Raw genomic sequence first — 22,307 nt, forward strand, 5'->3', positions numbered from 1 at the left:
TTCTAAGGGATCATTCCCTTGACTTCTCCTTGAAAGTACACAATACTAACTCACTCGCTAAAAAAGGAAGGCACCATCACTAACATGTAACATTAAGGAATGAGCAAATCCTTTTGTTTTGGTTTCCTTTCTTCTTACTTTATATCGCTTCATTGTGACTGGAGCTTTGGCAGGTATGTGGAGTGGAACTTTCCAAAATTCCTTTCATCAGAAGTCAATAGATGTGTTTCTTTTGCCAATGACAGGTACCTTAACTCTCGGACCATCTGTGTCCTCTTCGGTTACGTGAGGTGGTTAGGCACCATGATCTATGCAGAAAATTCTGTGATGTTCTTACATTTCCTCAAGTCATTTTGTGTAACTTATTGACTTTCTTGGCTATATGTTAACACCATTTTTTTATTCTCTTCTAGCACCTGTGTTCTGATTAGAGGCCAAATAAATGACATTTGGAACTTCTGCTAAGGTACGCTAAGGTAGGATCTTTTTTTGAGTTAAAGTCTTTGCTTTAAAAAAAAGAGTTTATACCTTGATCTGTAAGAACAGATTAATGAGGAATAGGAATTTCTAAGTTTGTGTTTTTCAATACAGTTTATAATTGCTACTGTGTGCATCATAACATAAATATAGTCATGCTCTATTTTTTTGTCTTAATAAAGATACTTTTTTGCTTATTTGCTCATCAGATTCAGAATTACAATGAAGGAATATTTGTTGAAATATGAAATAAGTTGATTTTTGTTTCAAATATTCATTTGTAATTTGTATCTTAACTGTAGCAATATGGTTTTTTTAAAAAGTGCAAAATGTTTGAATTTTTAGTGTATATAAGACCTTATACTTTGTCTAATTCATAGAAGCTTAAATATCATCCTTTGATTTATATTGCCTTATTCAGAATGCTGTACAAAATCTGATTGTGAATACAAAGAAAGAGCAACACGTGGAAAAGCTCAATCCTTTTTGAATGTTATCATTAGTAATACTTTTTCTATTCAGCAAACAGTGCTAATAGCCTACCCAATACCTATTCTCCCCTCCTTTCTTCCTAAAAAAGAAAACTTCTCATGTTTTGAAGGACAGTAAAGTATCCAGTTTAAAAATCTCTGCCTTCCCAGACTCCTTTACTGAGGCCACATGACTCGATTCTGGCTAATGAGCTCTAGGTGTTGGGCCTGGGAGGGCTTCCCTTCCTGAACCAAAAGAGTAGACTTCAAGAGAAAATTTGTGGAATGTTTTCCTTTGTTATTACCCCATCTTCCTACCTGGAAAGCTGCAGGATTTTAGTTTATGGAAGTAACTGAATGACCACACAGAGAGGTCCATGCCATTGAAAGAAGAATTTATTACTTACGTTTCCTGAGAGAAGGGGGCACTCCAAGCCACCCAGGACCACGTGGGGAAGCACCAGGTTTGGTCAGGAGGCAGAAGACAGGAATGAGGAGAAAGCCTAGGTCAGAGTCTTTATTGGGAGTTTCCACAGGAGAAGCAAGGCAAGGCAGGGTAAACAGCTTAGGACTGGCCAGTGAGAATAATGTCAGTGGGCTCTGGGCTATAGGAGTGGTCTCTGGTTGCCTGGTGCCTGGCACTGGGTTGATTTGGGGCAGGGCAAAAATTGGCTTGGTGTGTGAGAGTTGGGAAAGAGGGTGGTTGGGACTACAGACTCAGGATTGTTTGGGTTACACATGAAAGATGTGCTCTAGGCCAGACCCTTTGTTATCTCTAAGAATTGGCTAGCCCTGGGAGGGGCAGTCTCTCCCTGGCCAGTAAGCTTTTAAGATATCAAAGCATCACAAAAAACAGAAAATAAAAAACATGGTTAATGTAAAGCACAGCCCTCATCTTGTAACCACAAGGACAAAAGCTACAGCCAGGGATATTGGAGCAGAAAGTTAAAACAAACTTGCAGATACAGCCAGTTCACTAGCATTCATAGCTGGGCATTGTACTAGATACGCACCTATACCTAATTTACTCTTCATGAAGTGCCTTCAAGTAAGTATTATTATCCCCATTTTACAGATAAGGAAACTGATGCTTTGAGATGTTAAGAACTTTGTCCTATGATAATAAGCGCCAGAGTTGAGGTTTGATCTTGGACCTGTCAGTTGCCCTTCTCTGTAATCTGCTGGCTCAGTGCTGTCCTGAGAATATCATGCTGGGAGCCTGTGTGGTTGCTGATTATATTGATAACTAGTCAGTGACATCAACAGTTCACCAACCCCTTGAATGTTCTGCAGTAACACAGAATTTCCATTAGATTATCTGTTTATAAAGCTAAGTAAACTGAAGCTATTCCATATTTAAAAATAAAAAAAGGAAAGGGAAAACTCTGGTTTGGGGAATCAGGATAAATTGGAATTGCTTATGAAAGCAAGTGAAGGAAATATTAATTCCACATTTCTTTTATTGTTTTTTGTTCTTTTGAAATAAAAGTTTAGAGATAATGGTCTAAGTATGGCCACCAAAACTCAGCTTCTAATCTACAGTCCTGATGTTAAATATTCTCCTTCTAACAATCTTCATTCCTTCACTCCTACTTTCTAGGTTCAGAAAAAAAAAATTCAGGTAAAAGATAAATTATATGTAGAAATTCCTTTGCAAAGAAAGTCGTGCAAGGTATTGAATGTGGTACTAAGCTGTGACAGGGGAAGAGGTGTGGGATAATGGGAAAGTCTCTGGGCTGGAAAATATAAGACGGAAATGCAGGTGACAGCCAGCTCTTTTGAGGTTTAAGAAAGCCATTTCACCTCCCTAGACCTTTGATCTTTATTTGTAAATTGAGGGTGTAAGAAATTCTGGTAGTTTCTTAGTAGAAAATAATAGCTTACCTTCTTGGATCTCTTTTGCTAAGCAGAGAAATGCTGTATCTACTAAAGCCAAACTTTCTTTTTGGCCACTGAACCTAAGATTTATCAGTTATTTTTCTCTTCCTTTCCTTTTTTTCAGACACATCCTGAATCTCTTAATCTCTTTCTGTCTCTTCCTTTACAACCCTACTCCAAATCATCATTCTGTCCTGCCTGGACAACTGCATAAGCTTCCTGCTGGTCTCCTGGCTTCCATTCTTGCCATTCCAGAATTCATTCTGTGTACACCAGTGACAGGGGAACCTGGACCAGAGCTTGTTACTCTCCTGTTTGAGACCTCAAAACCTTTCAACTCCCTCCTCCACATTTAGAGTAAAACCCGAATGCACTACCATGATTTACACATCCAACACAATCTGGTTTCTACTTATTCCCCTTCTCCCTCGCTTCCTCCACTCCAGTGTCCCTGTCTTTTTTTCTGTTCCTTGAATGTTTCTTTGTGTTCTTTTCCCCCCAGAGCCCTGGCTTGCGGTGCTCTGTGCCTGGCCCTTCCAAATCAAGTTTCGGCTGCCTTGGCCTTCCCTAACCATTCTCTCAAAGTGAGCCCTATATCAGGCACCCAAATTTAATTCCTTTGAAAAACTGCAAGTTTTATTTTTTTAAGGTATATTAAAATGTCCCCATCTGGAGAAAATACTTATATAGCTTAAGGAATTTAGTAAGACATGAAGAGTTCCCATATTTGTTTACAGTTTCTTCTTTATCTCTCGCTGTAGAATGATCTAAACTCCATGAGGGCAAGGCCTTGTCTGTCTTCTTCACTGCCAAAACCATGATGCCTGTTCCATGCAAGAAGCTTAGTAAATATTTGCTGAATGAATGTAGAGGCAGAACATGCCATAGGTCAAATATCCAACAGAAATTAAGCAATGTTTATAGATGTCCCTGACATGTCTATTGCTTAGATGTGTCTATTTCTTGGAGGGAAAGATGAAAAACAAATCTGAGAAGAGAGACAAACAACAGTGAAAATAGCAGGAAGGCCTTGGGAGGGACCATGTCAGGTGTTTTTACTAGCAGCATTTCTGATCTATGATGATGGGTGACAGAGCACAGTTCTTGGAATCTTACCTAGATTTATTAGCTAAGTCTGGCACAGAGACAATCAGAAATGTTTGTTGAATCAAGGCCCAAAAGGATGAAATAATAAATTATTGAACCGCTAAGAACAAAATTTGGCCTTTTTTTTAAAAAAAAAAGAAAGGGCATGATAATATTCCCATGATGCCAATATTTAGTCCGTGTTTGTAACAGATATTCCAAATACAGTGAGTGTGAAAAACTTTCCATGAAACAGAATTCAGTTACTGTGCTCGGCATCTCCCTTAGAGCGTTTCAGAGTTTATTCCATCTTCAAGTAAATTGTCACAGTGACTCTCCAGAATGGCACACCGTGCTAATAATGTATTATAAAGCTGATGGGAAAATGGAAACTAGAAAAATGTCTTATCTGTCAATTAAATGATGTAGCCTTGTGGTTAGATTACAGCAATTCGGGGGCTTTTTGTTTTCTGCCAATTGAGATTTGACAGCTGTGTATAAAATATTTACATTCTGATTTCAGTCACATTGACAGCACTTCTGGGTCTTTGGAAGATGATAATTACATGTTAGGAAAATGTTAAAAAAAATTTGAAGCTGATCTGTTGAGGGGAAAAATCTGGTTTTAAAATTGTACAAAGGAAGGAAATCCACTTTATTAAAGGATGTACTTCTAATAAAAGTCAAACATAATAGACGTTTGTGATACAAAGACATACTGCATGGAATGTGGGAATATCCTTCCCCAGCTGCCCGTCAGGGTACCTTAGCTTTTCTTAATCAGCTCTGTTGAGCTGGATACGTGCTTCTCATCTTGTCCCACTTTATATGGTACATGGGCAAATTAGATAGGATTTTGGGGGCATCTATATAGAATTTTGTGAAAAAATTCAATATATATCCTTAGTATTAAAAGAAGAGAAAATAAAAAGTATTGGGAAGAATACTAAGCATTGAATTTATATAGAATTTCTAAATAAAATATTTTCAAGTATTTTAATAAGTAGTGTAAATTTACACATAACTTCTTTTTATCAGGTTTTATGTTAGAAATAGGGACCTGTAATTCTTGGTCAATGGTCTCTCCAAAGTCTTGACAGTTGCTAACTGTGTGATGCTTTGTGAGAACAAGTAGATGATAGAAAATTTAAATCCTATTTTATAGCCATTCAGAAGTTTCTGCAATTGAAATCATATTTAAAGAATCTTACAGCTATTATTTTCTTTCACTGACAGATATAATGTTGAAATTTCTTAGGATAAGGCAAATGATTTTGGATTCCAACCTAACTTTTTAGTACCAAGTATTTTTAAAAATAGTGGAAAGCATATATTCTCTTTTAGCCATCACCCTGCACATAGCTTGGACCTCACTAAAAGGGCAGATCAGGTATAAATGCACAAAAGTGGGCTTGACCCTGTCTGTGGAACCAGGAGCAAAAGTACAGTTGGAGTCCCTGGGCCCACACCGCCTTCCCACCCTTGGCTGTTTCCTGATCCTCCAGGGGCCTCACGCTTGGAGCGCACTTGTGGCCACTCAGCCTGAAAGTCACACACGCCCTTCTCTCTGTGTCAAGGCTGTCCCATGGTGACCCTTTGGGTTCCAGGTGCACTGGACGATGTGTCTGGTGAAGAGACCACTGTATACTCTAGAAATGAGTGGATATGGGCCTTTGGGCAAGGGATTCTGGGAGCCTGTGTATATGAAGCCTGGTCTAGAAGGAACCCTACTGCCCATGGGCATTATCTTGGAGTGATGCACAGGGCCAAGGCAGGGAGCTCACTGCCTGGGTCTCAGGGCGGTACTAGACAAAAGTATCTGCCTTAGGTGAAGACAGAGATGTGGGCCTGCCAAGGAGAGCTGTCCTCTCTCCCAGGAACCAACAGCCTGAATCCTTTGCACCCCTTACTCCTCCAGTTGTACACTGCACCCCTTGGCAACTATACCTCCAGTTCCTCCAACAGTTCACAGCCCCTTGTCCACGAGGGGCAGCAGCTCACTCTGGCTGGGCACTGAACTTGATGTCCAGGTGGCAGACCCCACCTTGGCTGTGCACAGAGCATTGTGGAGGAGCAGCAGGTGCCAGGCGTCCCCATCATGCTTGCAGCCTGTGAGACCTGGGGCTTAGCACCAGACTGGGCTCAGCCACACCAGCCTCTGAGGACTGGCGCCCCTGCCCAGCCCTGCTAGCTACACAGGTGTCTGAAGGCATGGCATGTATCTTATGCACCAGGGCGCTGCAGCCCAGCATGTGGGAATGCCTAAGGTTAGGTTCAAAAGGGCACATTAGGTAGAAGCAGTAAATCAAATAGTTCTCCAGCAAGATTGTAATACGTTATATGAGAATAGATTAAAAAGCAAAATTAAAGTTTTCAGGAATGACCCAAAATTAAAACAATGCATTAAAAATAATGCTTAGGGGGGCCAGCTCCGTGGCCGAGTGGTTAAGTTCACGCGCTCCACTGTGGCGGCCCAGGGTTCGGATCCTGGGCGCGGACATGGCACCGCTCGTCAGGCCATGTTGAGGCGGTGCCCCACATCCCACAACTAGAAGGACCTGCAACTAAGATATACAACTGTCTACGGGGGGGGGGGGGGGGGAGAGGGGGGTTCGGGAGATAAAGCAGAAGAAAAAGATTGGCAACAGTTGTTAGCCCAGGTGCCAATCCTTAAAAAAAATAAAAAATAAAAATAACGCTTAAATTCTCAGAGGAACATTTGAAGTAAAAGGAAAAGAAAATCCAAATCAGGAACAAAGTAAAATAGAAAATCATAGACAGTATTTTTAAGTAAAAGGCACATTTGGGAGACAGATATCTGTGTTACACTATATCTACACAAAGGAAATAAAATGCAAAAAACAAAATCAAAATAAGTTGAATAAATTATCATATTGCATATAAAACAAACCACAAATAGTATCAGAATATGGAAATTAAAAATGAAAGAAATCTTATGAAATGACTATGAAAAATTACAACAAAAGAGCAGCTATAGAAAATTAATCAGGTGAAATAACTGAGGTGATTAATTTCATAAAATTTTAAGTTTAGAGTTAGTAGATGATACTTTTTAACTAAAAGAAGGTGTTAGACACAGTTCCAGAATGTAGAAATAAAATTACATTCCAAGAGAAATGGAAGAGCTGTTAGGTTTACAATGAAAATGTCGTAGAAATGAATGTGAAAATGAGGGGCACAGTCTTCACACCAAATAACAGCAGCGTGAGTGCAAGTATAAGAAAAAATAAATTCAAAGCACATATAAGAATGCCTTGTAAAAATACTCGCATAATGCGATAAAAGGCAAAAGCTGTGGAAGTGGTATATTTACATTTCAGCATATCATAGGAAAAAAAGAAAATTCAATTTACACAGTTTCTTATTATTCCGGGACCGCAAACTCTATCCAATTTCCCTTTCAGCAAAATAGTTATTCAATTCCTGCTGTATGTTCCTGAGATAGAAAGTTTAGATGATCTGTACTAATGCTTTAATACACAGTTTCTATCCTTGAAGAGCTTGCAGTTCAGTTTTGATGATAAGCTAAACACGTATTTTTTTAAAGTTATAAGTTAAATATAAAACCAGATATAAGTAATGGAACCAAGTGGTTTAAATACCACACAGATCGCGACCCCGTTGTTATCATGGGCTGTATCTTTAACATGTTTATATCCTTGATGCTTTCCACAGTGATAAACAGATGTAACCTTTGGAAAAATGTTTATGATGTGTTAACAACATGCCAAGGTAGAATAAAAGGTAACATTTTTATATGGCTTCAGGGGCATAGAGATACTCCTCTGTAAGAAGGGGGTGACATATTGTGAGACTTGAGAAAGGGCAGAATTTATGTCGGCAGAAAGAAAACAGAGAGCATTTCAAGGGATCATAGTTGTCCGGGAGAATGCAAGTGACAGCATCAGGATTCTGGGTTGTGGATGTTGGGCATGGGCCCTAAGGATGGGAAAGGTGGGTAAGAACAGAATGAGAAGGACTTTGACTTCTAAAGGAGCTTGGATTTTATCTTTAAAATAACAGAATACCACTGAAAGAGTATAAACAGGGGGAAAACATGAGGAAAATTAACTGGGCAACACTATGTGAAAATAGATTAAAGATGGGAAAATATACAGCTAACTTTTAGTGGGAAAGAGGAGATTCAAGCCTAAAGAGGACACTGCCAGCAGGAGTGAGAGAAAGAATAAATTCAAAGACAGCATGGAGGAATCTGGGTCTTATTCCTTTCTCCATCAGTCTTGTATATTTGCTCTCTCCTGTGTCTTCACACTTTCTAGTTCTTTTAAGGATTTGCCTTTCATATATAAGTGTAAAACGGCTTCAAATCATAAAGAAAAAACAAACACCCCTGCCTAGGTTCTCTTTTGATTTCTGTCTCTCCCTCCATCTCTTCCTGCCCCTCCATGACCCTATTCCTTACTTCAATTTCCTCATCTTCCCAGCACCCCTCAGCCCACTACAGTTCGGCGTCTGATTCCACCACTTCACCAGAACTGAAGTTGCCACAATGAGCAAAGACCTCCTAGTTGATAAACCCCAAGAATTTTTGATCCTTAACTTTCTTGACTTCTCTGCAAATTTTGTTACCACTGATCTTTTTGAAACTCTCTTTCCTTAACTCCAAGGAAGCTCCCTCTCCTTGAATCTCTTCATACCGCTTCCCCCTCATTGTCAGTTTTTCTTTCCCCCTCCTTTTTTCCTTCCCTCCTTGTCCCTCCCTCCCTCCCTTCCTTCCTTTCTCTTTTCTTCTTCTGTCTACTGTTAAAGGGCAAATCCCCTTCTCTGCCCCCCGAAGTTCTCTTCAGAATTTTTTTCTTCTTAATCCACTTAATTTCCAGGCTTAACTTGATGTTTAGCCCAATGACACAAATCTCTGCCTCCAGCCTAGACATCTTTCCTAGTCCACGTTTATATATCCAACTGGACAACTCTAGATGGATGTTCACCAAACGCCCGCAAATCAGAATGGCAAAACTGAACTCCCCTGCTCCTCTTGCCCCTCTCACTTCTCTATATCTCTGTCCCAGCCTCATGTGTATCATACAGGTGCAACCCAGAAACCAGATACATCCCTTTATCTTTCCGAATTGCAAATCTAATCGTAATTCGAATTCGGCCACTTCCTAGTTGTGTGACCTTAGCATTACTTAAATTGTATTTCTCAGTTTTCTTATCTATAAAATGGAAAAAATAATAGGCTTGCCTCACGGGAGTGTTGTAAAGATAATAAGTGGCACATTGTAAGCCCTCAATAAATATTAACTATTTCATTCTTTGAAATAGACTCTCCATTGACTTAAAAAGAAAAAAACAGAACTAGTCTTCTGAGCATGTGGTTTGATTTTTGCTTAATTCTCAAACTTCAGTCTTTATCATTTCCTAATTTCCATCTGTCTCTCTACCCTTAAAAAAAGATCCTCTAAGACACCATGCTTCTCCCCACCCTCCCCCAAGCTCAGCGGTGCCTCTTCCTGTTACAAGAGCATGACTTAGCCGTGATAACTTCCACTGATCATCGAAGTCTATGTGGGAATCTCTTCTTGCCCTTTTCTGCCAAGTTTTCTAAACCTGTTTTCCTCCATGTGCTCCTTGAGAGCCCTTATCTTAGAGGCTGTTCATTCTACAATGCCCCTGTCTATGCATCTTTATCTATGTCTCTTTACTATCAGCTGCTTGATGGTAGAGGATGCACTATTTATCTGTAGCTGGAAGTGATTTTGAGATGAAGTATAACCATAGGGTGTGGACAGCAAAGGAGACTAAGCAATAGGGTGCACAACTGTACGTCTAGAAATGGCCCTGATTAGAGGTGAGCCAGCCCTCTTTCCTCCTCCATTTAAGTCTGAGATAGCTTGAAAAAGGGGAAATTTGAAGAGTAGAAAGCAAAAGGGAACATGACAATATCAAGGAAAAGCCAAAACAAAGATGTGAGGGAAAAAATGGAAGCCAGTTGGTAGACTGTTCACAATGGATTAGAGATTCCATGGGGCACAGTGTAAGGGACTAACACAGGGATGGCTGCGAGAGAGGAGAGCCCACGATGACCTGGTGATAAATTTGTATCTGTATAAAATCTTCTGGAAGAAGATTGACAAGAAAAGAGGTTTTCAGTCTCAAGACTAAGGAAAGGAAAAGATTGATACATAAATTGATACATAAATGATATTTAAGAATTTGAAATATAACATTGATGTACACACACAGTTTTCATGAGTCACAGTATTTTTTGTGATGGGGCATGTGTGTGTGTGTGTGGTGCTGTGTATAATAGTGTAGTATACACACATTTTTATATATTTTAATTGCAAGAGTAGTATAATGTTTATTATAGAAATATTGGTAGTCAGAAAAATGTTAGAGATATGAAATGGGGTTAAAAACAGAATTGGGGGTGAGGAAGTGGAGGTAAGTGCTATAGACAACCTCATAGGCAAGTTTGATCTTAAAAGGAAGCAGAAACTTTATGGTAGTGGTTGTGGTCCAGTTAGAAGAAGCAGGACCTTGGATCAAGGGAGGGCTTTTTAAGCCAGGAAATATTAAAGCCTGTTTATGAAATAATGGGAAATAATCAAGGAAGGAAGGATAAACTGGACGAGAGGGAGGGACATTTCAGGAGTGCAAGCCTTGAATGGGTGAGAAGGAACAATGGGCTGGGTTGGCGTTGGGTAGGTGCAGGAAGGGAAGGTAGAGTTCGTGGGCACAGATGCCAGTGGGTGGATATATGATATTTGATGATGGTCAGAAAAGGAAGTTCTCAAATTATTATTACTTTTCTTCTTTTTTTCCCCAACTCTGAGGGACTTGGTAGCAGGGCCCTATGCTCCCTTGAGTTCAAATAACATACAAATTTAAACTTGTCCTTTGGATTTAGAAGGATGGCTCTGAAGAAAGCAAGCCATGTGCACAGTGACTGACCTCAGGGGCTTTGTTTTCAGACAGACTTCTGGGTCCGGGTTCTGCCATCTTCCTTCAGTTGTGTGACCCCCGTCAGGTTAGCTGGTGGTGGGTGAGAGCCCAGGCTCTGGACTGGACTCCTATGCTGCGACCCCGGCCCCACCACCAACTGATTATGTCAACTTGGTTCGAGCACTCAGCCCTTCCCACTTCGGCTCTTCTTGTGTAACATGGAGGTTAAGGATGACCCTACTCGTGGGTGGGATAAGCAATAAATGAGAAGACTGTAAAGTTTGTAGAGTTGAGCCTACTATGTATATTTCATGCCCAGTGAGTATTAGTGGTTGTTATTCACCTCTCTAAGACTTTGTTTCCATCTGTAAAATGGGGACGATAATCTATCTGCCATATATGATTGTTGTGAGAATAAAAAAGAAATTGCATGTAAAGTTCCCAGCATGCAGCAAGTGAGTGTAAAAGGGAAAAAGACATATGAGTGAGTGTCAGGGATGGCTTAACCGGGCATCCAGAGATTGGTATCTTTCTAAAGAAGATTGGGAGAGAGACAGTGATTTGTGATTTGAAAGCAAAGTTTTCAAAACTTAATTTTTAACAGAATGGAAGCCATCTAAGCCTGATGATGTGGCCAAGGACCAGCCTTTCCTTTGAAGCTGATAAGTTTAATAAAAATTGATTCATTTTCACTTCACTAAAGGTGAAAGGAGATTTTATGTGTGCCTGGGCACATTTTAGAACAAATATCTGCAGAGGCTAACTTCAGGTAATGAGATTTTATATTGGAAAGTGACATTAATTACCACACCTGAACTAGTACACAAAACAGTTAAAACTAAGTAAGCTAAATTTATATAATTAAAATACTGTTTTGTAGAATCGTACATATAATATAAAAATAGTGAGTTAGAAATACATATTTTAAGTGTTTTGATTTCTAAAAGGAATATAATGATCATCAGGGCAAACCTAGCACAGTGCCTGGTACATTGTAGCTACTGGAAATGATGGACCGAGAAATGAATGACTAAAGCCCATGTTTACAATGTGTATAACAAATTGGAGATCTGCATCTTAGAAAAAAATAGCCAACACGTTCTACAAGTTTATTTACAAACAAATATACAAAATGTGGAAAGCTAAATAAATTAGGGAGTTTTACATGAGTCAATGTGTCAAGTCAAAGAACCAAAGCAGGGCATGTGAAATGCATATAATGTAAGTGTAGATAGGATTGTGTTCTAGACAGAAAAAGGAGGTTATGGTACAAAATGATACTATTAAGTATTACCTGAAATAATGTTACATGTGTTCAAAATGAAAATATTTTTATGAGAGAACCAGGAAGGTAAGATTTAAGCTGGAGGTGATGGAGTGTGGCACAGGGAACAGTGGAAGGGTAGTCAGAGAAGCCCAAATAGGAGGCTTGGCTAAGACAGAATGACATCCTCTCTCCTTCCTTCTTTCCAGGACCCAGGCTAGTCCTCAGAATTGGAAAATCAGTGGCCCAAGTGACTAACTCTAGCACTTTCTGAGTGGAGTATAAAGAAAGTGGTACTTAAAGTGTGGTCCATGGACCATCAGCATCCGCATCCCCTGGGAACTTGCTGCAAATGCAGAATCTCAGACCCCATATCAACCCTATTGAATCAGAATCTACAGGTAACAAGTTCTCCAGGTGATTCACACTAAATCATAAAATGTGAGAAGAGTTGGCCTAGAGATTAGAAATGTGGGCTTTAACACAAATTGATCTGAATTCAAATCCCCATTCCGCCTTGGGCAAGCCAATTTTCTGATCTTGTTTCATCATGTGTACTCTGTAGTGACAGGCACCTCATAACTACTATTATGTGAGGTAAGCGAGAGAGTTACATGTAAAGTGCTAAAGGTAGTGCCTGCCATTTTGTAAGCGTTCAGTCAATCTTAGCTATTTTTATTATTTCCCTTCTGCTGAGCAGGGGAAAAAGGAAATAGTGAGGAAGAAGAGTTCTCACTGTGGCCTTTCTACCTCCCCAATCCTCTCCTCAGCATGAACTTGCAAACAGATCTGATAATCTTTCTGAGTTTCCTTCTGCCACTAAAAGTTTTTTCTTCTTACATTACTACTTACATCACTTAACCTCTTGGAATCTCCTTTTCCTCTTTAGTAGTGTGGGCTGGTCACATCAGCCTATCTCACAGAGTTGTGAAAGTCCAGGGAAGTGGTCCATAAGACAGCATTTTGTTCATTGTAAAGAGCTATTTTGCAAAAGTTAGCATAACAGACTTCATAATTAGAAAGAATCATCTTAAGATGAGAGGCTAAATAACCTAAGATGCTGGATTACATCATTTACAGTAATGCATGATGTAAATGCGTGATATGATATGGCCATTCTGCCTTTGATAGAAAGAGAGAAGGTAGACTCTAGGTGCAGGTGGGGATGAGGGGAAGTCTGTTCCCTCTTCAGAGACAGAGACCTCTGTAGGTAGATCCCAGAAAGTCTGATTTTGAGAAATGATGTAGACTTATAAGGGATCCTTAAGCATTTTGCTCTTTACCTTATGCAGCAGTGGAAAATGAGACACATATGCTTAAAATGCAAGACAAAATTAAATGAGTAGGCATAGAGGAAATTTTCTGAGGAGGATCAGAGGAAGGAGTGATCTGGCTGGGTGTCAGCAGGGCTTCTAAGAGAGAAGATTGTTACGGTTGGCCTTGGGAGGGTGGATAGAATCTTGAGAGTGAGTTCCAGTATTCTCGGAGGGAACAGCACAGGAAATAACAGAGCCAGAAAAGCTTGAAGCACATGAAGGAAGGGTAAAAAGTCTGCTTTGGAAGCTCTAGATTGCACAGGGCTGGAGAGGAGGAATGGGTTGTACAGGTAGGTGTGGATCAGATTTTGAAGGACCTTAACTGTTCAATTCCTGATTTCTCTGTGATGGCTAGTCGTATGTTGTTTTTGAGTTGAGAACTGACGCGATCAGGGATGTGTTTCACAACACTTATCTGGCATCCATATGTGAGTTGGTTTAAATCGTGAATAAGTAGGGACACTGTATCAGAGGAGATATTTTAGTGGCCCAGGAAAAGTGATAAGGCCCGGGACTGGATTTGTAACACTGGGGATAGAAAGGAAAGGACAATTTGGAACAAATGCCTTTCTAACAAGTTCGGGTTGACGCTTTCACGTCAACAAGAAGACTCAATATTAGAGGAAAATAAAAATCATTCACCTCATACTGGGCGTTGCTCTTACTAAGTTCCATCTTTCAATATATTTTTTAAAGTAAGTGTGAATAGAAGTGCAAATATACTAGTTACTTGTTCTATTTTTATGTCCCTGTGCAGGGAAAGAAAAAAAGGAAGAATTCTATTCATGTGTCATACTCTGAGACTTATGGTAGTTTGCTAATTATAAGTTCCATTGTCTTGGTCTCAAAAGGCATTCAAGAGCTGAACCAAGTATAGGAAGGTCTCCCAGACCCCAGTGATTACACAGCTGTAAAATTTGTAGCCGAAATGTCAGCCTGCCTTAGTATTTTTGCAGGCCAAAAGGCCAAGCGAAGTCAAGTCAAACTGTTTCTTGTTTCTTACAAAAACTTGCAAGCTTTAACAATAGAGCTCAGGCCTGCATCAGAAACTTTAGTCCCTTTTTTGACCTCCTGGACTGTTGGCTGAGCCTGGTTTTTTCCATCTGTTGAATGGGGGATAGTCAAACTTTCATTTGTTCCTGCCTTTCTAACAAAGGCTTTTTGAGCTCCTTGGTTTCAAGATATTTTCATAGAGTCCAAAATTAAACATACTTCAGATGTCCTCATACACATGGCTCTCGGCCAGCTTTCTCTCTTGGTGTAATTCTTTAAACTGAGGCTTAGCCACCTTCATCTCACTCTCAGAGCTTGGTGCCCACCTGACTTCTTATCTCTAAAACTAGTTTATTAACCTGCACAATCAGGCATGATATTAGTGTAATCTTGAAACGTCTTCTTGTTATGGGCAGTCTTTCTAAGGGCTTCCTAAGTCTTATGAAATTAAACAATTGACTTAATGCCATTCATTTTTGTAAAAATAAATATTAGGACAATGAAAAAGAACTGACATGTAAAAATATTGGTGTTGGGTTATAAGTGATTTTAAAAATGCTTTTATTTTTTCTTCTTTTCAAACTCTCCGTAAAGAACAAATATCACTTACATGAGTTAAAAATAAACTATTATTGAATAAATTTTTTTCTAACCACAGTAATCATATTTCGTTTTCATGACTTCTATGTTTTGTTTCTAAAAGACATATCCCTTGAAATGTTTTGATGGCTGTGCACATCAAAGAGTTATTTCCTTCTATAGCAGTGGTTCTCAAATTTTAGGATTTCAAAATAGTTTAGGAGGCTGATAGAGAAGTATGAAGTTTTGGTTTTGAAAATGGGAGTCATTTTAAAAAAGCAACTAATCTTTGCTGTCAACATTTTTTTGGTGAGGAAGATTGGCCCTGAGCTAACATCTGTTCCCAATCTTTCCCCTTTTTTGCTGGAGGAAGATTGTCGCTGAACTAACATCTCTGCCAGTCTTCCTCTATTTTGTATGTGGGACACTGCCACAGCATGGTCCAATGAGTGCTGTGTAGATCTGCAGCCGGGATCCGAACCCCTGAACCCCAGGCCGCTGAAGTAGAGTGCGTGAACTTTATCACTACACCACTGGGCCAGCAGCACTGTCAACATTTTTAGGAAAACGAAAGGATATTCTACCACTATACTAGTACAAAGGACTTAGTCTAAGTATAAAAAAGGGCTTCTCACAAGAAAACCCAACAGGTGTATTTGTAGGAACATTTATGCATAGTATATTCATGTATGTATGTACCATTTCAAATCCATTAAAATTCTATTTAATGATATTACATTGAATAAAGTTTGTAGACAACCATTGTACAGTGAAACATGAAGAGGAGCTGGAATACCTAAAATGTCCCAAGGTTCTCTCTCTCTTCTTGCCATTGTAACATTATCCAGCTTTACGCAAGGATATTGAGGAAAACAGAAGCAATATTCTTTAATACAGTCACGCATCCCTGAACAGCAGGAATATGTTCTGAGAAATGTGTTGTTAGGCAATTTCATTCTTGTGCAACCGTCATAGAGTGTACTTGCACACTCTATCTAAACCTAGAGGATATAATCCATTACACACTTAGGCTATATGGTACCGTTCTTATGGGACCACCGTGGTATATGTGATCGGTCACTGACCGAAACATCATTATGTGGCACGTGACTGTACTATTGCACTCAATTTTGACTATTCCAGGTAAATTGAGAGGCACCATCCTGCTAAATTTTCTCACCTGCAGAGCCTGGAATTAAGGAGTCAGGTGACTGGCTAACAAAGTGGGTTCAGCAGTTATGTACCCGGATTTTCAACACAGAAAGGTCAGCGACTTATGTGAACTATTCATCAAGATTGATACAAGAACTGGAATTTGAGAATCTCTTTTCTTTCTTAATTGTCTTTTTGTACTCTGATATTTTTTTCCATCAGTCAGAAATATATTTTGGTTACCAAATCTCACAATAAAACCATTTTAACTCCAGTTTGATTCTGTGATTTGAAGTATGGACAGGTAAGCCATTGGATGAGAGAAATTCACATCGGTAAGGTGCCTTTTAAAATATAGCAAAATCATGTTAAAAATATCATCTGTCTCCACTGTCCTCGGTTCCTTTGTGGGTTTCATTTGTCCTTTATATAACTAATATATTTATATACTTCCTTCTACATTTCTTGGAAAGAAATTACAAAATTTATCTTTTCTACCCTGAAAACTATGTTATTACATAATTCCTGAAAAACTGGGAACAATGGACTATACTTTACTGGGGTTATTATTGTGGTCTAGTCTGTTCCCCTTTGTTAATTTTAATTTGCATTTCTTAGTATCTCTATTTAGTGTTCTCTCGAATAAGGAGAAGTTCCTAAATTAGGGGTTGAATATCTGATAGAGTTGAGAGCCATCATTGAGGTCTGTTCTTTTATTCTGAGTGAGTGATTAACTCTTTGGATTTCAAACAATGAGATGAACTTATTATTAAAAAATAAATCTATAGCTTTACCTTGGGCTTCCTCTGTGTGACTCCCTGTACAATTCTAATATTATTTGTACTAGATTTACAAATAGTTTTGATTTCTCATACTAACTAGTATGAATAAGGGGTCTTGTGTTGAAAGGCATCCCAAGGCTTCTTTGGGCTCAACCAGAAGGAATGTCACAATTGATTCGTGATGGCTGCAAAAGGACAAAAGCCAAGAGCTGCAGCCTGAGTGCCAGGGGCTGCCATACCTAATTTGAGATAACATTTTTAAGCTGTACTCTATAATTTAGCTTTTGTTTATGCTGTTCTCTAAGTTCTTTCTGTAAGTCCAGACTTTCTAATTTTATTACAGGTTTGCTCAGAATGCCTAGTATATTAGGACCCAATAAATAATAATAATTGTTGTTGTTAGTGCCATGGAATTGATTCCGGCTCCTAGCAGCTCTGTGTATGGCAGAGCGGAACACTGCCTGGTCTTTTTGCACTGTTTGGCCCTATATCAAACAATGTTTCACTGCTATTCATAGAGTTTTCATGTCCAATTTTTCAGAAGTGAGTGGCCAGATCCTTCTTCTCTAGTCTGTCTTAGTCTGGAAGCTGCACTGAAACCTGTGCACCATGAGTGACCCTGCTGGTATTTGAAATACCGGTGGCATAGCTTTCAGCATCACAGCAACACACAGCAGCCACAGTATGACAACCGACAGACAGTGGTGGGTTCCCTGACTGGGAAAGGAACATGGGCTATGGTGGTGAGAGTGCTGGATCTTAAGCACTACACCACCAGGGCTGGCTAATTATAATTGACTGGTTGATTAATGGATTTGTAAATTAACAAATATTTTGGCACCTAAAAGTTGCCAAGTTGTAAAAAGTATCTGTACCTCCTCATAGCTTCTTCAAAATAATTTTACCAATTATGATTTTCAGTAAATACGTTTATTCCATATTCACTTTGTGAAAACACTTGTCCAGTCTGACTCCTTCATTCCCATGGTTGTTTTCCCTCCTTTTCAAGGTGTGAGTTCCCATATCTTCTATTTCAAATTCTCTTTTATTTATTTATTTTTCAGTTGTTTTATTGAGATCATAATGGTTTATAAGGTTGTGTAATATCAGGTGTACATTATTATTTATCAGTTTCTATGTAGACTGCATTGTGCTCACCACCAATAGTCTAATTTTTATTTCACCATATATATGTGCCCCTTTACCCCCTTCACCAACCTCGCAACCCCCTTCCCCTCTGGTAATCACTAATCTCTTCTCTTTATCCATATGTTTATCTTCCACATATGAGTGAAATCATGCAGTGTTTGTCTTTCTCCGTCTGGCTTAATTCACTTAACATAATACCTTCAAGGTCCATCCATATTGTTGCAAATGGGACGATTTTGTCTTGTTTTATAGCTGAATATTATTCCATTGTATATATATACCACATCTTCTTTATCCAATCATCAGTTGATGGGCACTTGGGTTGTTTCCATATCTTGGTTATTGAACACAGGGTGCATAAGTCTCTTTGAAATGTTGATTTCAAGTTCTTTGGATAAATACCCAGTAGTGGGATAGCTGGATTGTATGTTATTTCTATTTTTAATTTTTTGAGATATCTCCATACTGTTTTCCATAGTGGCTGCACCAGTTTCCATTCCCACCAGCAGTGTATGAGGGTTCCCTTTTCTCCACATCCTCTCTAACATTTGTTATTTTTTGTCTTGTTAATAATAGCCTTTCTGACAGGTATAAGTTGATATATAATTATAGTTTTGATTTGCATTTCCCTAATGATAGTGATGTTGAACATCTTTTCATGTGCCTCTTGGCCATCTGTATATCTTCTTTGGAAAAGTGTCTGTTCGTATCCTCTGCCTATTTTTTGATCGGGTTGTTTTGTTGTTGTTGTTGAGTTGTAGGAGTTCTTTATATATTTTGGAAATTAACCCCTTGTTGGATATGTGATTTGCAAATATTTTCTCCCAGTTGATGGGTTGTCTTTTCGTTTTGTTCATAGTTTCCTTTGCCTTGCAGGAAGCTCTTTAGTCTGATGCAGTCCCATTTGTTTATTTTTTCTTTTATTTCTCTTACCTGAGTAGACATGGTATTCGAAAAGATGGTGCTGAGACCAACGTCAAAGAGTATACAGCCTATATTTTCTTCTAGGAATTTTATGGTTTCAGGTCTTACATTAAAGTCTTTAATCCATTGTGAGTTAAATTTTGTGTATGGTGTAAGATAATGGTCTACTTTCATTCTTTTGCATGTGACTGTCCAGTTTTCCCACCATTTATTGAAGATATTTTCCTTTCTCCACAGTATGTTCTTGGCTTCTTTGTTGAAGATTAACTGTCCATAGATGTGTGGTTTCATTTCTGGGCTTTCAGTTCCATTTCATTGATCTGTGTGTCTGTTTTTGTACCTGCACCATGCTGTTTTGGTTACTATAGCTTTGTAGTATATTTTGAAGTAAGAGATTGTGATGCCTCCAGCTTTGCTCTTTTTCCTCAGGATTGCTTTAGCTATTCAGGGTCTTTTGTTGTTCCATATAAATTTTAGGATTCTTTCTTCTATTTCCAAATTCTCAGTTTTTGTACGTGTCTTCTTCTCCTTAGATCTCTGGGAGAAGGGACTTTCTCCTTCACCTCTAAGCAAGTCCCTGCTCTGTGGGCATCTTCTTCTCCTCTCCTGGGATCTTACTACCTCAGTTATTTCCAAGATTTCTAATAACTCCACTATCATTCTCCTTTCTGGATTCTTCCTCTCTTCATATAGATCTACCGGTCCTTCCCATAAATTCACCTCCCTCTCTCTGTCTCTCATCTCCATTTTTCTCCCCATTTACAGGTGCCTCTCTAGCCTCTAGACCCTCTTTCTCCCAAGAGATTTTCTACAATGATGGAAATGTTCTGTCTACATTTGTGCTGTCCAGTGCAGTAGTCACTAGGCACTTGTGGCTATTGAACACACTTGAAATGAAACTAGTGTGACTTGAAGAAATGAATTCTTAATTCTTTGCATTTAATTTAAATTTAAAACAGTCACGGGCCGGCCTGGTGGCGCAGAAGTTAAGTTCACACGTTCTGCATCTCAGCGGCCCGGGGTTCACCAGTTCGGATCCCAGGTGCGGACATGGCACCACATGGCAAGCCATGCTGTGGTAGGCGTCCCACGTATAAAGGAGAGGAAGATGGGCATGGATGTTAGCTCGGGACCAGTCTTCCTCAGCAAAAAGAGGAGGATTGGTGGCGGATGTTAGCTCAGGGCTGATCTTCCTCAAAACAATAAAAAACAGTCACAAGTGGCAAATGGCACCAATAGTGGACAATAGATAGACTTTCTGAACCAGAGTTCCTCATGTGAGCCACAGAACACAGAAAATTATTGAGTATATCTTCTCAATTCTCCCAAGAATGGTACATAACTAGTACTGTTCTAAGATGCATAGAAGAGAAGTTAACTTGTTATATACAATGGATGCCTAGGGTATTGGGACTTTATTCTCTCTGTTCAGGTAATTGAAGTCTTTCTCTCCTGCCTGTTGAAAGAGGAAGTTCAAATATCTGTCATTTGCAAAGGTCATCAGCATCTCTTAAAAGGGAGTCCAGTGAAAGCTTTTCTTTCCTGGCTCCTTACTCTCTGCTTTAGTCAAATTGATCACTATCCTCCAAATGCGACTTTTAGTTTTCTACCTTTCAGCCTAGTATTTTGCTGTATCCTCAGCCTCTTACCTCCTTCTCTCTCTCTGCACTTACCAAACTATATACATTATTCATGGCTCATGTCCTGGCTTTTTATAAAAGCTTCCACAGACCAGATAAACCTATGAAAATTGAAATCCTTCAGTCTTTAAAAAATATTTATATTGAAGTCTTAGTATATTCCAAGCAAGCACTAAAGATAGAGTGGTTCATAATAATAATAATAGATTAATATTTATTGAAATCTTATTATGTGCCATTTTCTCTTCTTAGCTCTATATGTACATGATTCATGTACTTCTCCTAAGTACCCAATGAGATAGATATTACTATTATATACACTTTACAGATGAGGACACTGAGGCATATAGAAGTAACATGCCCACGTCCCATGTTCAGTAAGTGACCCAAGGTCCTGCTCTTACAGAGTTTATATCATGCACTTGCTGGTTCTTCGTATTCCTCAACAGCACTTAGGAATTCCCAGCTTGTTATATCTCTTTTACCTGTGTTTTGTTTGGCTGTTAGCCTTTGTTTTGTTATTAGGCTTTTGTTGCTAAACATGTCACACAGTAGACCTTTCCTTCCCAATAACATTGTAAACTTCTAATTTAGGGACCAAGCTGTCTGTCCCTTTGTGTTCAGTAAGCACTAACATCATATTTGGGGCATTTTCAGACTATGGATATGAACCTTTCATAGGTTCTGAAATTAATTGACTGTTTACCTAATTCAAAACTCATTATTTTAATGAAGTAGAATGCAATAATATCAAGCTGTGGTGCATCCATACAATGGAATATTATTCAACAATAAAAAGAATGAACTCTTGAAGACATGGAGGAATCTTAAATGCATCATGCTATGTGAAAGGAGCATATGAAAAAGCTGCATGCTGAGGGATTCTAACTATATGAAATTCTGGAAACAGTAAAACTATGGAGACAGCGCAGTGGTCAATGGTTGCCAGGGTTCGGGGGAGGGAAAGAGTGAATGATAAGCAGGTAAATCGCAGGGGTTTTTAGGGCAGTGAAACTCTTCTGTATGATACTGTCATGGTGGATATGTGTCATTATACATTTGTCAAAATCCATAGAATGTGCAACCCAAAGAGTGAGCCCTAATCTACACTATGGACTTCAGTTAATACAGATGTATCGATATTTGTTCATTGGTTGTAAGAAGTGTATCACACTGATGCAAGATGTTAATAATAAGGGAAACTGGGGTTGGGAGAGGGTATGAGGAGAGGAATATATGGGAATTCTCCGTAGTTTCTGTTCAATTTTCCTGCAAACCTAAAACTAAAGAATGAGGCCTATTAATTTAAAAAAACAGAACAGGGGCTGGTTCGGTGGTGTAGCAGTTAAGTTCGCACACTCCGCTTTGGGTTCACTGGCTCAGATCCTGGGCATGGACCTGTGCACCGCTTGTCAAGCCATGCTGTGGAAGGCATCCCACATATAAAGTAGAGGAAGATGGGCACAGATGTTAGCTCAGGGCCAATCTTTCTCAAAAAGATTAACTAATTAAAATTTAAATTAAAAAAATAGAACAGAAAATATCTAAGCACACCATGCATTGTGAGAATACTGTTTCAGGAAACATTTTGTTGCAGTTTTAGATATGTGTGTGGGTGCATGGGTTGCAATATGAAAAATATGTATCTTATTGTGGATAAGAAGTCA

General features: G+C 39.0%; 1 protein-coding gene across 2 annotated transcripts in view; it reads left to right on the top strand.

The window, feature by feature from the left end:
- The window catches only part of CHRM3 (cholinergic receptor muscarinic 3), a 453,240-nt gene that overhangs the window by 209,305 nt on the left and 221,628 nt on the right, over positions 1-22,307 (top strand). The window contains exon 3 of one of the 2 annotated variants that reach the window (XM_046651978.1): positions 414-476. The gene's annotated coding sequence lies outside the window, so the exon portion shown is untranslated. The remainder of the gene's footprint in view (positions 1-413; positions 477-22,307) is intronic. The other variant, XM_046651979.1, reaches the window with a different exon arrangement.

The sequence above is a fragment of the Equus quagga genome, chromosome 2, assembly GCF_021613505.1.
Source record: "Equus quagga isolate Etosha38 chromosome 2, UCLA_HA_Equagga_1.0, whole genome shotgun sequence".
Classification (NCBI taxonomy): domain Eukaryota; kingdom Metazoa; phylum Chordata; class Mammalia; order Perissodactyla; family Equidae; genus Equus; species Equus quagga.